This window comes from Caretta caretta, chromosome 2, assembly GCF_965140235.1.
Source record: "Caretta caretta isolate rCarCar2 chromosome 2, rCarCar1.hap1, whole genome shotgun sequence".
Taxonomy (NCBI): Eukaryota; Metazoa; Chordata; order Testudines; family Cheloniidae; genus Caretta; species Caretta caretta.
Genome location: NC_134207.1, coordinates 85747365 through 85759008, shown reverse-complemented (window position 1 = coordinate 85759008; position 11644 = coordinate 85747365). Strand labels below are relative to the sequence as shown.

The following is an 11644-nucleotide window of genomic DNA, read 5'->3' as shown; positions in this document are numbered from 1 at the left end:
GATAGTTCTCTGAAAACGTCCACTCAATGTGCAGCAGCAGTCAAAAAAGTGAACAGAATGTTGGGAATAATTAAGAAAGGGATAGGTAATAAACCAGAAAATATCATATTGCCTTTATATAATTCCATGGTACTCCCACATCTTGAATACTGCATGGAGATATGGTCACCCCATCTCAAAAAAGATGTATTGGAATAGGAAAAGGTTCAGAAGAGGGCAACAAAAATGGTTAGCGGTATGGAACGGCTTCTGTATGAGAAGAGATTATGAGAAGAGCGTAATGACTGGGACTTTTCAGCTTGGAAAAGAAACGACTAAGAGGGGATGTAATTGAGGTCTATAAAATCATGACTGGTGTGGAGAAAGTGAATAAGGAAGAGTTATTTACTCCTTCTCATAAAACAAGAACTAGGGGTCACCAAATGAAATTAATAGGCAGCAGGTTTAAAACAAAACAAAAGGAAGTATTTATTCACACAATGCAGTCAACCTGTGGAACCCATTGCCAGAGGAGGATGTGAAGGCCAAGACTGCAACAGCGTTCAAAAAAGATACATTCATGGAGGATAGGTCCATCAGTGGCTATTCGCCAGGATGGGCAGGGACAGTGTCCCTAGCCTCTGTTTGCCAGAAGCTGGGAATGGGTGACAGAGGATGGATCACTTGATGATTACCTGTTCTGTTCATTCCCTCTGGGGCACCTGGCATTGGCCACTGTCAGAAGACAGGATACTGGGCTAGATGGACCTTTGGTCTGACCCGGTATGGCCATTTTTATGTTCTGTGTAATACCTTGTTCCATATAAAATATTCATCAACCTTTTTGCATCATTGACCTGTTACCAATTTTTACATTTTAATGTTGTTTATTGAACATGGCTAGGAAGCCAGGGCTGTTCTAGTTTGATATAACCTCAGTTTGGTATTTGGGTCAGAAACATTGGGCAAGATGCTTTGGACCACACTGCTGACATAATGTGACCCTAAAGTAAATTAGTCTGACCCAGTGTAAAGGTGATCTTCTTGTGGTTTAGAGCTGACAAAAGGACTTTATACGTTACTCACCTGGACTTCTCAGCCCCTTTCTTCCCCTGCACTCCACCATGCTGCCAGAATAGTAGGGGGGAAATGGGTGTGTTTTGGCAGGGGGCATGATGGAAGGGAAAAGGCTGTGGCAAGGATTCTCATGTGCTACATTGATCCTTGGCTGCATTTTCAAACCCTTATAGCTGTTACAGCCCAGTGTTAATTCCAATAGCCTTTGGGCTGATCTAACACAGCATGGAGAAGCAGCGAGTACAGAGCTACAGCAGGATCAGGAAGGTATAAAGGTGAGATTTTTAAATCACCTTTGTAGGTGTGCACATCCACATGCTTTGAGATTATTTAAAATGTAAAAATGCTCCTTTTTGAAAAGATTAAGTGGTTTTTAAAGGATTAAGTACCCGGACAGATAGACACACATAGGTATAGCAGGAAAACTGCAATGACTTCAATAAATTGCAGTCTGCAGTAAAACCTGCTAATTAAAACTTCATTGAAATTTTATATAGAGCAAATTACATACATGGTCCATGTTGTGTATGAAGTTACTCATGTACATAAGTATTGGTAGGATTAGGGACTAAGCAAAGAACAAACATAGAATACAGGCTATGATATTGTAGAACTTACTTAACATTCATTCAACCCATTCCCCCCCCCCTCCCCCCCAAATGATTTATTTATAAAATATCTTTGTGGTCAGGAACAAAAGTGTTTCACTGATGAAATATCATGGTATGAAAAGAATGTGTTAAAATGGTTAAAATAATATTGATTTCATAGCTTCTTTTAAAATATCAACTTGCTTATCATGCAGTTGGGAAGTGTGGTCCATCCTAAGCATGTGCCATTTCCCCACTGCTGAAATTCCAGGGCTAAGTGGTCACAGAAATCTTTTTCATTTTCCTTTTTCTCTTCACTTAGCTTTCATTGGCTTTGAAGTGCCGTTCAGGTCAGAACACACATACACTCTTTAAAGCATCTGAAGTGGTCACCTCAGCTTCTGCTTTAGATCCTGAACACTTGCACTTTTGTTCTAAGGCAACTGTAATTCAGCTCTTGAAAGCTAATTGCCAGGATTATTAGAGGCAATGGGGGATTTATTTTTAATGAAAATGTGGACCTGCCTATATACAGTTTCTTCCAAGACATTGCTAGGATCTATTTTGGACAGAAATACTCTTGATTTTTCTCTGCAACTGTCATTGATAAATCTGAACTACAGCCAGGAAGACAGAGGCCCCTGCAAGCCTACCCAGGCACTGAGAACAATTAGCACTTTTTCACTTGTGGTTGTCCCAGGTAAAATCTGTACCATTGACGTTTCCTCCCAAGCGAAAAAGGATTCTAGTCTACATTATTGTTTCTCTGTCCCTTGTGGCAGTGTTACTCCAGTGCAACAAATGGGAGTCAAATGCAACTAAATCTCAGAATGGCAAAAATTTGCACTCACTTTGCAGTGGTGTAAACTGCACAAGGAGCAGGGAAACAAAATCTATCCATCGGTTGACTAGGTTTTCATCACAATCTCTCTCACATTTTGAATTCCTTTTAGCTTTGTAACCTCCATTTTGTATTAGGACCTGAATTTAGTCTTATGTACTAAACACATCTAACCTTGCCTAAGGCAGGCTTACTGTAATACATGCCAGACAGGTGCCCTGGCCAGGAAAGAGGCTAGGACTGTCACTGAGAAATCATCACAGAACAGTTTAGGGCCATCGGCTTTCATTGTGTCACAACTGCTGGCCCAACCCCATGGAACAATATCTGCACCTGCTCAATCTGAGCACATGGCAACAAAAGAGAACCTATATTTAAGGGTTTTTTTCTCTGAGCAGGGGACCGTTCACTGCTACTTATAACCAGGACTAGCTAGTGAGAGAGAGAGCAGGAGGGACTCCGCAGAGATTGAAACGCTGATAAATCTTGGACTCTCAGAAGGGGTAAGATCAGGGGTGCCTTAGAACTTTTGTTATTCAAAGATCTGTAGCTCTCTGGTGCTTTCTAAGAGTAAAGAGACTGTGGTTAAGTAATTCCTTTGCTTAGCCTGTATTCCTTGCTTTCCTCCCATGTTGTTTCTGAAGGGATTAAACTAGAAGCCCAGCATGACCACAGGCTAAGTGGGATTCTGAGGGAGCACATGTAAGTGACTAGGGGGGTTGAGAAGCCTGAGGCACTGGTTCCAGAGTCTGGCGTGCTGCACTGCTGAGTCCCACATTGCAAGAAAGGGTTCAAACAATATGTCTGAACCTGGGAGCATGTAGGGTGACCAGAAGTCCCGATTTTATAAGGACAGTACTGATATTTGGAGTTTTTTCTTATATAGTCACCAATTACCCCCCACTCCCTGTCCCGATTTTTCATACTTGCTATCTGGTCACCCTAGGAGCATGTGTCACAGACCCAGAGCTAGGAACAGTGATCTGGGTCTGCCCAGATCCAGTCTGCTTGGAAGCATGTTGAGTCTACTTGCAACTGATTGGTGAGGAGAGAGGGGTAGTGGGATAGGTTGTAACAGAGATTGGTAGTGTTTCATATAGATGGTCACTCTCTGGACTTGCCTGATCTCCTCAGGAAGATTGTTCTACAGCTAGAGCTCCTTAACTGAGAATCTGGCCGTTGGTTTAACAGAAAGTGAATATAGTTTTATTTTGAAGAATAATCTTGAAACCTTTTGATCCTTGACTCACATGAGTAATCCTGATTGGACCCTAGGTTTGTCAGCTTCTTAATATTCTTTTATCCTTTGAGTAGCTCTGGTCTCGTGGTGGATTGCTTTGAATAGCAATGGGCTGGGAATCAAGAGATTCTGTTTCTGGCCGTGCTTACTGCATGACATTGGGCAAGTCACTATCCCCATTTCACAGACTGGAAAACAGGCACAGAGGCAAACAATGGTTAATGTTAAGTATCTAAATTCATATTTACTTTCCCACAAACACTCTGTGGAGCAGAGCTTAGTAAGACAGGACACATTTGTATCTTGTATTTTTCTGTTGTGGACATAGTGGGCCTGATTCTGATTGCACACCATTTTTAAACTCGATTGACTTCAATTATTATTCCCAATTAACACTCACAAATGAGGGGAGAATAAGGGTCCTTTAGGTACATGCTATCCCATAACTCTGGTGATGCTGCCGCACTGATGGTCCCCTCGCATCTCCTTTTCTCTGATGTTTGTGGCTACACCCATCAGTGACAGGGCTGAGACACTTCAGGAGCTTAATTACAGTGAAGCTCTGCCAATATCTCCCAGTAGGATAGTGGATAAGCTGCAACAGTCCTCCTGGCGTGTTCAGAATCCCTCCTCTTCCTCTGCTCCAAAGAGCAATCACTGTAATTAATCTATTGCTTTCAAAGGCACATACCAACCTATAAGAATCAGTGCTACCATCCTTAGGACATGGAGCCAGATTCTCAATGGTGTAAATCTGCATAGCTCCATTGACTTGAATGGTGCTACATCAGTTTGCAACAACTGAGAATTTTGCCCGTGAACAATTGTTTTACTTTTTTTAAATGGTTGGGAGAACCTTTATTGACAGGAATGAAATGTGGGCTTTTTGGAAAGGCTGAAAATCAAACTGAGAACATTAATTAGGAAAAGTGCTGTGTCTGCTGCACGTCATGCTGAAAAACGACATGGAAACAGTACCTTAAGGAATTAAAAATAAGGTATCGGATTCTAATTTACACCGGTTTTACAGAGTTATTTCTGATTTACCCTGGTATAAGTGAGAGAAGATTCAGGCCCAGGAAAGGTAGGGGCCTGCCAGTGAACTGAAATGGTGCCGCACTTTAAAGAGCAGTAAAAATGCCTCTGCAGAGTTTGTTTGGTGCAGTATCACTCGTTTTCAGGACTGCATATTTTAGTGCTTACCAGTGACTGAATTAAATGAAAAAGTTTTAAATTGCCTTTAATTACCCCCATTTGGATAGGCTGAATTATACAATTCGAAAAGTGTCCTTTCGGGATCTGTAATTGGAGCTCTTTATGGAGGTAGTGCTGGTTGGTACTTCCCTCCTCCACGGAAGCATGAGTTCTGTCCATGCAAGTGTCCTTTTGTAAGGCAGGATCTTGAAATGCCCTGAACAATCCTCAACACCTTGGCTCCGCCCAGGAGGCTGGGGAAGCCACCAATGCCATGACTGATTCAGGCCTTATCTGCACCAGGGAACTGTAGCACCAAAAAAACCCCACAACCAAACCATGAATGGGGATTTGTTTTAAATTACTGCCAGATGGGGACGATGGATTCTTCTTAAAAGTGGGGGGGCATGAGGCTCTGCCCCTCCTCTTCTCCCCCGAGGCCCCAGCCTCCAGCCAAGCTGGAACTGGGCCAGGGAGCCCCAGCTCTTCCACCTGCCTGGGGATGCCCAAGAACAGCCCCTGGCCTGTGTCCCTGCCCCCCAGATCCCCTGCCCAGGGCAGGTGGTGGGTTCGTGGCTCCCCACAGCTGCCTGCGCGGCTCTTACACCAACCCAGCTCCAGCTTCCAGCCTGGTCTGGGGGCAGGGCCTTGGAGGCCAAAGAGCCGCAGCTGGGCTATGGTAAGAGCTATCTGGGCAGCTGTGGGGAGCTGCAGACCCTCCACCTGCCCGGGGCAGGGACACGGGATGGGGACTACTCTGGGGGTGGGGCACCCCAGGCAGGTGGAGGATCTGTGGCTGTCTGCAGCTGCCCAGGCTCCCCGAGCCCTCTTACCCTGACCGGGCTCCAGCTTCTGGCCTGGCCAGGGGGCGGGCCTTGGGAAGAAGTGGAGGGGCAGGGGGCCGGGCCCGTGGTGAAAAGCGACAGGCCAGGCCCATTCACTTTCAAAAGTGGGAGGGCCATGGCCCCTTGGCCGCCCCCATTCTGACGCCCCAGTTGCCAGAACTGTGCAGCTCCCTTATACAGAGCCTTGGTTGGACTGGTAGGGAAATGAGGTCTTCTGTAAGGATCAATCTTTACTGATACCACTGTGCCAAGCATGGCTTTCTGGGTGGTTTCCTGTCTTCCTAGTAGAAGGCAGGTGAGATGCTACTACAATGATCTGCCCCCCAAAGATTGCTGCTTCAGGGGTGGCTCCCACACAGAATCGTCTGTTTGGGTGGTGGCAGTGAGAGCTCCTCTCCCCCAGACCTCTGCTGGGGTGGCAGGAGTGCTACCTTAGTTTCCTGTGCAAACTTAATTCAGCCCCCTTTAATTCCATGATCACGTGCTATTTTTCCCACAGGACCACTGTTTCATTCAGTGCACAGGCTGGACCTGCCCTGGCGATGTGTAGTAAAGGAGGCTGTTGTCTGTAGGACCCATACCTCATTTGTTGTAGAAGTCGGATGGTGTGTAGTGAATGAGGCAGGGGACTGCAGGAAGAGAAAGGAGAGTCTCATGGTTAATACACTTGAATGCCACCATGGAGAATTAGATTCTATTCCTGTCTATGCCACAGAGTTCCTTGTGCTAGGCAAGTAATTTAAAGCAAAATACTCACAGGTAGTCATTAATTGTATGATTAGCAATCACAGCTGCAATTGAAGTTGATAGGAGCTGTGCTTTAGATGTATTAAGTGCTGTAAAAATGCTAAATATTTTGAAAAATGAGGCCCTAGGCATCTCAAGTTGGGCACCCATAGTTAAGGTTGCGAGTCTGTCACGGAGGTCACAGATTCTGTGACTTTCCGGGACCTCCGTGACTTCTGTAACTGGCAGGTACAACTGTCCCCCAGGCTGCCGGAGCAGCTTGGGTAGCCCTGGGGCCAGCTGCACCGGCCCCCCACAACAGCAGCAGTCCTGGGCCACCTTCCCACCCCAGCAGTGGCGGCCCCGGGGCTGTTCCCCCACCCATCACCAGCAGACGCCCCAGAGGCCCCCCTCCAGAGCAGCAGTTGTGCCCCCAGAGTCCCCCAGAACACCCAAGATTTAGTCAGGGGTATATAGTACAAGTCATGGACAGATCACGGGCCCGTGAATTTTTATTTATTGCCTGTGACCTGTCCACAGGGGTGAAAGTAAGTTAGAGGACTTACCGGTACGCTGGAGTCCTGAGCAGGAGGTGTGGCCTCAACTGGAAAAGGCGTGGCCTTCACCAGAAGAGGCAGGGCCTTAAATCCCCAGGCCCTTTAAATCTTAATTTAAAGGGCCAGGGCTCCAGTTGCGGTAGTGGCGGCTGGGAGCCCCAGGCCCTTTAAATCACCCCCGAGCTACCAGCTGCAGAGGCGGCTGGGAACCCCAGGGCTGGGGGGCGATTTAAAGGGCCCAGGGCTCCAGCTGCTGCTACCGCAGTGGAGCCCCAGGCCCTTTAAATCACTGAGGATCCCTGGGGGCTTCCGGCCGCCACCGCTACCCCGGTGCTCTGGCAGAGTTTTAAAGGGCCTGGGGCTCCGCTGTGGTAGCAGCTGCCGGAGCCCCAAGCCCTTTAAATCCCCGCCTAAGCCCTGCTGCCCGAGCCCTGGGGTAGCGGTGGCCGGGCTCCATCGGGGATTTAAAGGGCCCCGGGGCTCCAGCCGCCGCTACTGCCCCGGTCCTTTAAATCCCCTCCAGAGCCCCGCTGCTGCTACCCCAGGGCTCAGGCAGCAGGGCTCCAGCAGGGATTTAAAGGCCCAGGGCAGTAGTGGCGGCAGGAGCTCCGGGGCCCTTTAAATCCCCGCCAGAAGCCCACCCCCCCACCCCTACCCCAGGGCTCGGGCAGCAGGGATCAGGCGGGGATTTAAAGGGCCCTGGGGTGGTAATGGCAGCTGGAGCTCCGGGGCCCTTTAAGTCCCCGCCGCAGCTACCCTGGGGCTTTAAATTGCCGTCTGGGAAAGCTGGTCCTGGTACGGCACACCGGCTCTTACCGGTACATTGTACCGGGGCGTACCGGCTTACTTTCACCTCTGCCTGTCCATGACTTTTACTCCAATTACCCATGACTAAATCTTAGCCTTAACCCTAATTAGTGGATATCTTTGGCAATGCTGGTCTTAATCTCTCTCTGCCTCAATTCCCCCACTGTAATTAAAAGGTAATAATATCACCTATTCTCCTGGGAGGTTGTGAAAATAAATTAATGTTTGTGAAGCACCAAGTACCATGGAAATGTTAATGGGAAAATGAACACATTTGCATTCAGTGCAGGGTTTGGATGATGTGTGTTAAGTAAGACCTGGTGCCACCCACTGAATGTGGAGGATAAAAAAGAAATACGGAATAACTACTAATTCACTGAAAGGGGCAGGACTCCTGTATTAAAAATAGGATATAAACATGAAATTAAAGACTGTATCATAATGCATATGCACAAAAGGGCTGCATTAATGCTGCATGAATAACCCAAATTTTGGCATTTCCTAACTTTTGAGTGCTTGACTTTGCAGCCTCAATAGTCTTTTAACTTCAATATAATGTTGCAGTTGTATACTTTTAAAAAATGACCAGAACCCTGCCTCTTCCGCTATTTCACATTCTCACTGTGGTCACGAGACCACAATATGTTTACATTCTACTTGCTAGGTACAGTCCCCATATGTTCACCATTATGAAGCATTCCACTTCAAGGAGTTCAATTGCCAAGGCAACAGAGCTGGTACAGTCATATCTACCCTGTTTACTCTCCATACAGAATGCACATACCACTATCAGTATCTTAATTCTCCTCGGTCTGAGATCTAGCATCCATAAATCAGCTCTCAACCCTGACCCCATCCACTGACCAAATAATAACCATAAGCCACAGAGTATCTCAATCTCCTAATGAATTCAGCAGGCTCTGACTTTAGCTAGATTGACAAAATATTGAAAGTTAGTTGTGATAGTTCTGAATGTGAGAAATCCATGTTGTGGACTCTGCACCATATGACACAATAAAGGGACAAGGCAGAGTTAGGAGATTTCCAAACCTTCATATTTAAAAAAAAAAAACTTTAAACTTAGACTTTCCTGGCTTTCATGCATTTTATTTTATAATAATGTATTTTCTTCAAGTAATCCATCTCTAGAACTTTATCTTAACTTTTTGGGGTGTGGTAGGTGGCAGGGAGGGGGCTGGGATCCAGTTTGGGGTTTGTCTTTATATACAGATCAGGGACTTTTAGGGGAGATGCATCCCTTGCTGCCATGCTATTGTACTTTTTTAGGTCTCAGTCAGGATTCTCAGCTGTGTGGCCAAGACATCTACAAGTGAGTGGTTTTACTCTCTAGTTCTTCCACTCTGAATCTCTCTTGAAAAAAGGGCTGTTCTTTAGATTTACAATATTATTTAGAATGATTGCACAAACAGGATAGATAAAGAGTGACTGTACTTTCTAGTATCACTGGGATTTTTCAAATCCTACATAAAGTCCCAGCTATTACACTACTTCTTCTATAGTTAGGACACATTTTTTTAAACTAAAATCTTTAATCTTGCCAGTCATTCAGATTCAATAAAAATAAGTCACTAGGTAGGACAAGCTCCTGCTATTTAGCTATCAAAGGAATGGGCTAGCCAATGGAGAATGCAACTTGTCTCAGCAGAGGGGAAGTAGTCAGCTGGCTAGCAAGGGAGGGATGAAGCAGACATGTCTCTTGCTTACGAAGGGAAGCCAGCCCATTGGGAAGGGAAGCTGTGTGAGTGAACTGGCTTTTCAGAGAGAGAGCCAGATTGTCAGCAGATAAAATGGGTGACTCAGCAGTAACGTGCCCACATTGCCTGACTCTTGGCTGAAATCCTAAACAGGGTCAATTAGCCATTTATACTGTGAGTTCCATTTCAAAATTCATCTGAAAAGTGGCTGTTGTGCCATAACTTTGATTATTACAGTAAATTGTCTGAAGGCTTGTGGTTAGGGTTGCCAACTTTCTAATTGCACAAAACCGAACACCTTTGCCCCACCCCTTCCATCACCCCCTTTGCCCCCCTCACTCCATCCCTGCCTTTCTTTGTAGCTCGCTCTCCCCCACCCTCCCTCATTTTCACCAGGCTGGGGCAGAGGGTTGGGGTGCAGGAGGGGGCAAGGGCTTTGGCTGGGGCTCTGGGTTGGGGCCGGGGCAGAGGGTTTGGGGTGCAGGATTGGGTTCCAAGCTGGGGCACGGGATTGGGGCCAGGTGGGGCGGGGGTAGACTTCGGGAGGGAGTTTTTGTATGGGAGCGGGCTCAGGGCTGGGGCAGGGGGTTGGGGTGTGCGGTCTGGGAGAGAGTTTAGGTGTGGAAGGGGGCTCACGGCTGGGGTTTGTGGTGTGGGAGTTGGTGAGGGGTGCGGCCTCCAGGTGACACTCATCTCCGAGGGCTCCCCACAGGCGGTGACATGTGCCTCGGCTCCTATGTGGAGGTGCGGCCAGGCGGCTCTGTGCACTGCCTCCACCCGCAGGTGCCGCCCCCACAGCTCCCATTGGCTGCGGTTTCTGGCCAGTGGGAGCTGCGGAGCTGGCAGTCGGGGCCAGGGCAGCACATGGAGCTCCCACGGGTCCCTAGGAGCTGAGGGACATGTTGCTGCTTGCGGGGAGCCTCACAGAGCCAGGTAGGGAGCCTGCCAGACCTGCGCCAACTGGACTTTTAACAGCCTGGTCAGTGAACTGCCAAGGTCCTAGGGTTGAAAACCTGTCACCTGGCAACCCTACTTGTGATCTGTGTTACTCTGGTTGTGATTAAAGGAGGCCAGAAAAGAAAGGGGTAGCAGTTGGCTCAAAGTGTCAGTCACATCAAGGCCAATCCCCTTAGGCACCATTATTATTTTTTTAAAAGATGCTAGTCACACTAGTCTCTTTAAAGGTACTGTAAATTGCTGAACAGGGACAAAAGGATTAGAAACATATCCCAGAGACACCATTTTAGAAATAAAAAAAGCACATGTGAGTGAAACAAGAAATACAAAGTGGTCCCTGAAGCATCTAGAAGGATCCTGTCTCCTTCATGGGGAAAATAGAGCAGGATAACATGTTTGATTTTTGGTGTTGACACTCATTCATAAAAAGCAGCACCTATCCTTTTTCTCTAGGCGCTCCTTGACCTATTTTTAAAATATATTTATATAGTCCAACCCAGTGACTGTCTTTCAGCCAATAATTCTCATACAGCTCACTTCACCTTAACCACACGGGTCTCTGCTCCCCCTGCTGTAATGTTCAGTAGGAATGTCTGTGGATGTGAAATCGTCTTGACATCTCAGCTATGCTAGATGGGTGTGTCTTTGGTTTTTTTGGCCTGCAATGTTGCTTTCTGTTGTTGGAGACAATAGAAGAGATGGGGAGAATGAGAGCAGGAAATCACAGTGCTAAATATGCTCAGCACAATAATGGCATGCTATTACACTCTGGTCTCACCCTCTCACTGAGCAGACACTGGTCTGTTGTGAATCAACCCTACCTTTGGACCCCACATGCTACTGAGCTCCCCCACCATTACCCAGATCTGGGCAGTGACTAGTTCTAGCTCTAAGATGCCACAAGTACTCCTTTTCTTTTTGCAAATACAGACTAACATGGCTGCTTCTCTGAAACCTAGTTCACTGTCCCTAATTCTGGATGTCTCAGGCATACCTCCCAGATGCAGACCCGGTGTCCGACGGCTTTCTGGGCAGTGGGACCTTGCAGCCTGGCTGCCTTAAACCCTGGAAGTAGTGCTTCATCCCTCCTGAGCCCCCAGTTGCTTAGCTGTGTTC

At 47.1% G+C, this 11644-nt stretch overlaps 1 long non-coding RNA gene across 1 annotated transcript; it reads right to left on the bottom strand.

Annotated features, from left to right (window-relative positions):
- Positions 1–3743: 3743 nt before the first annotated feature.
- Positions 3744–11196, bottom strand: LOC142071050 (uncharacterized). Its single transcript, XR_012667002.1, has 3 exons — positions 11071–11196; positions 6348–6395; positions 3744–3915 (listed from the first exon to the last, which is right to left on the bottom strand). It is a non-coding gene; the product is annotated as an uncharacterized LOC142071050 (long non-coding RNA).
- Between the last annotated feature and the right edge of the window lie 448 nt (positions 11197–11644).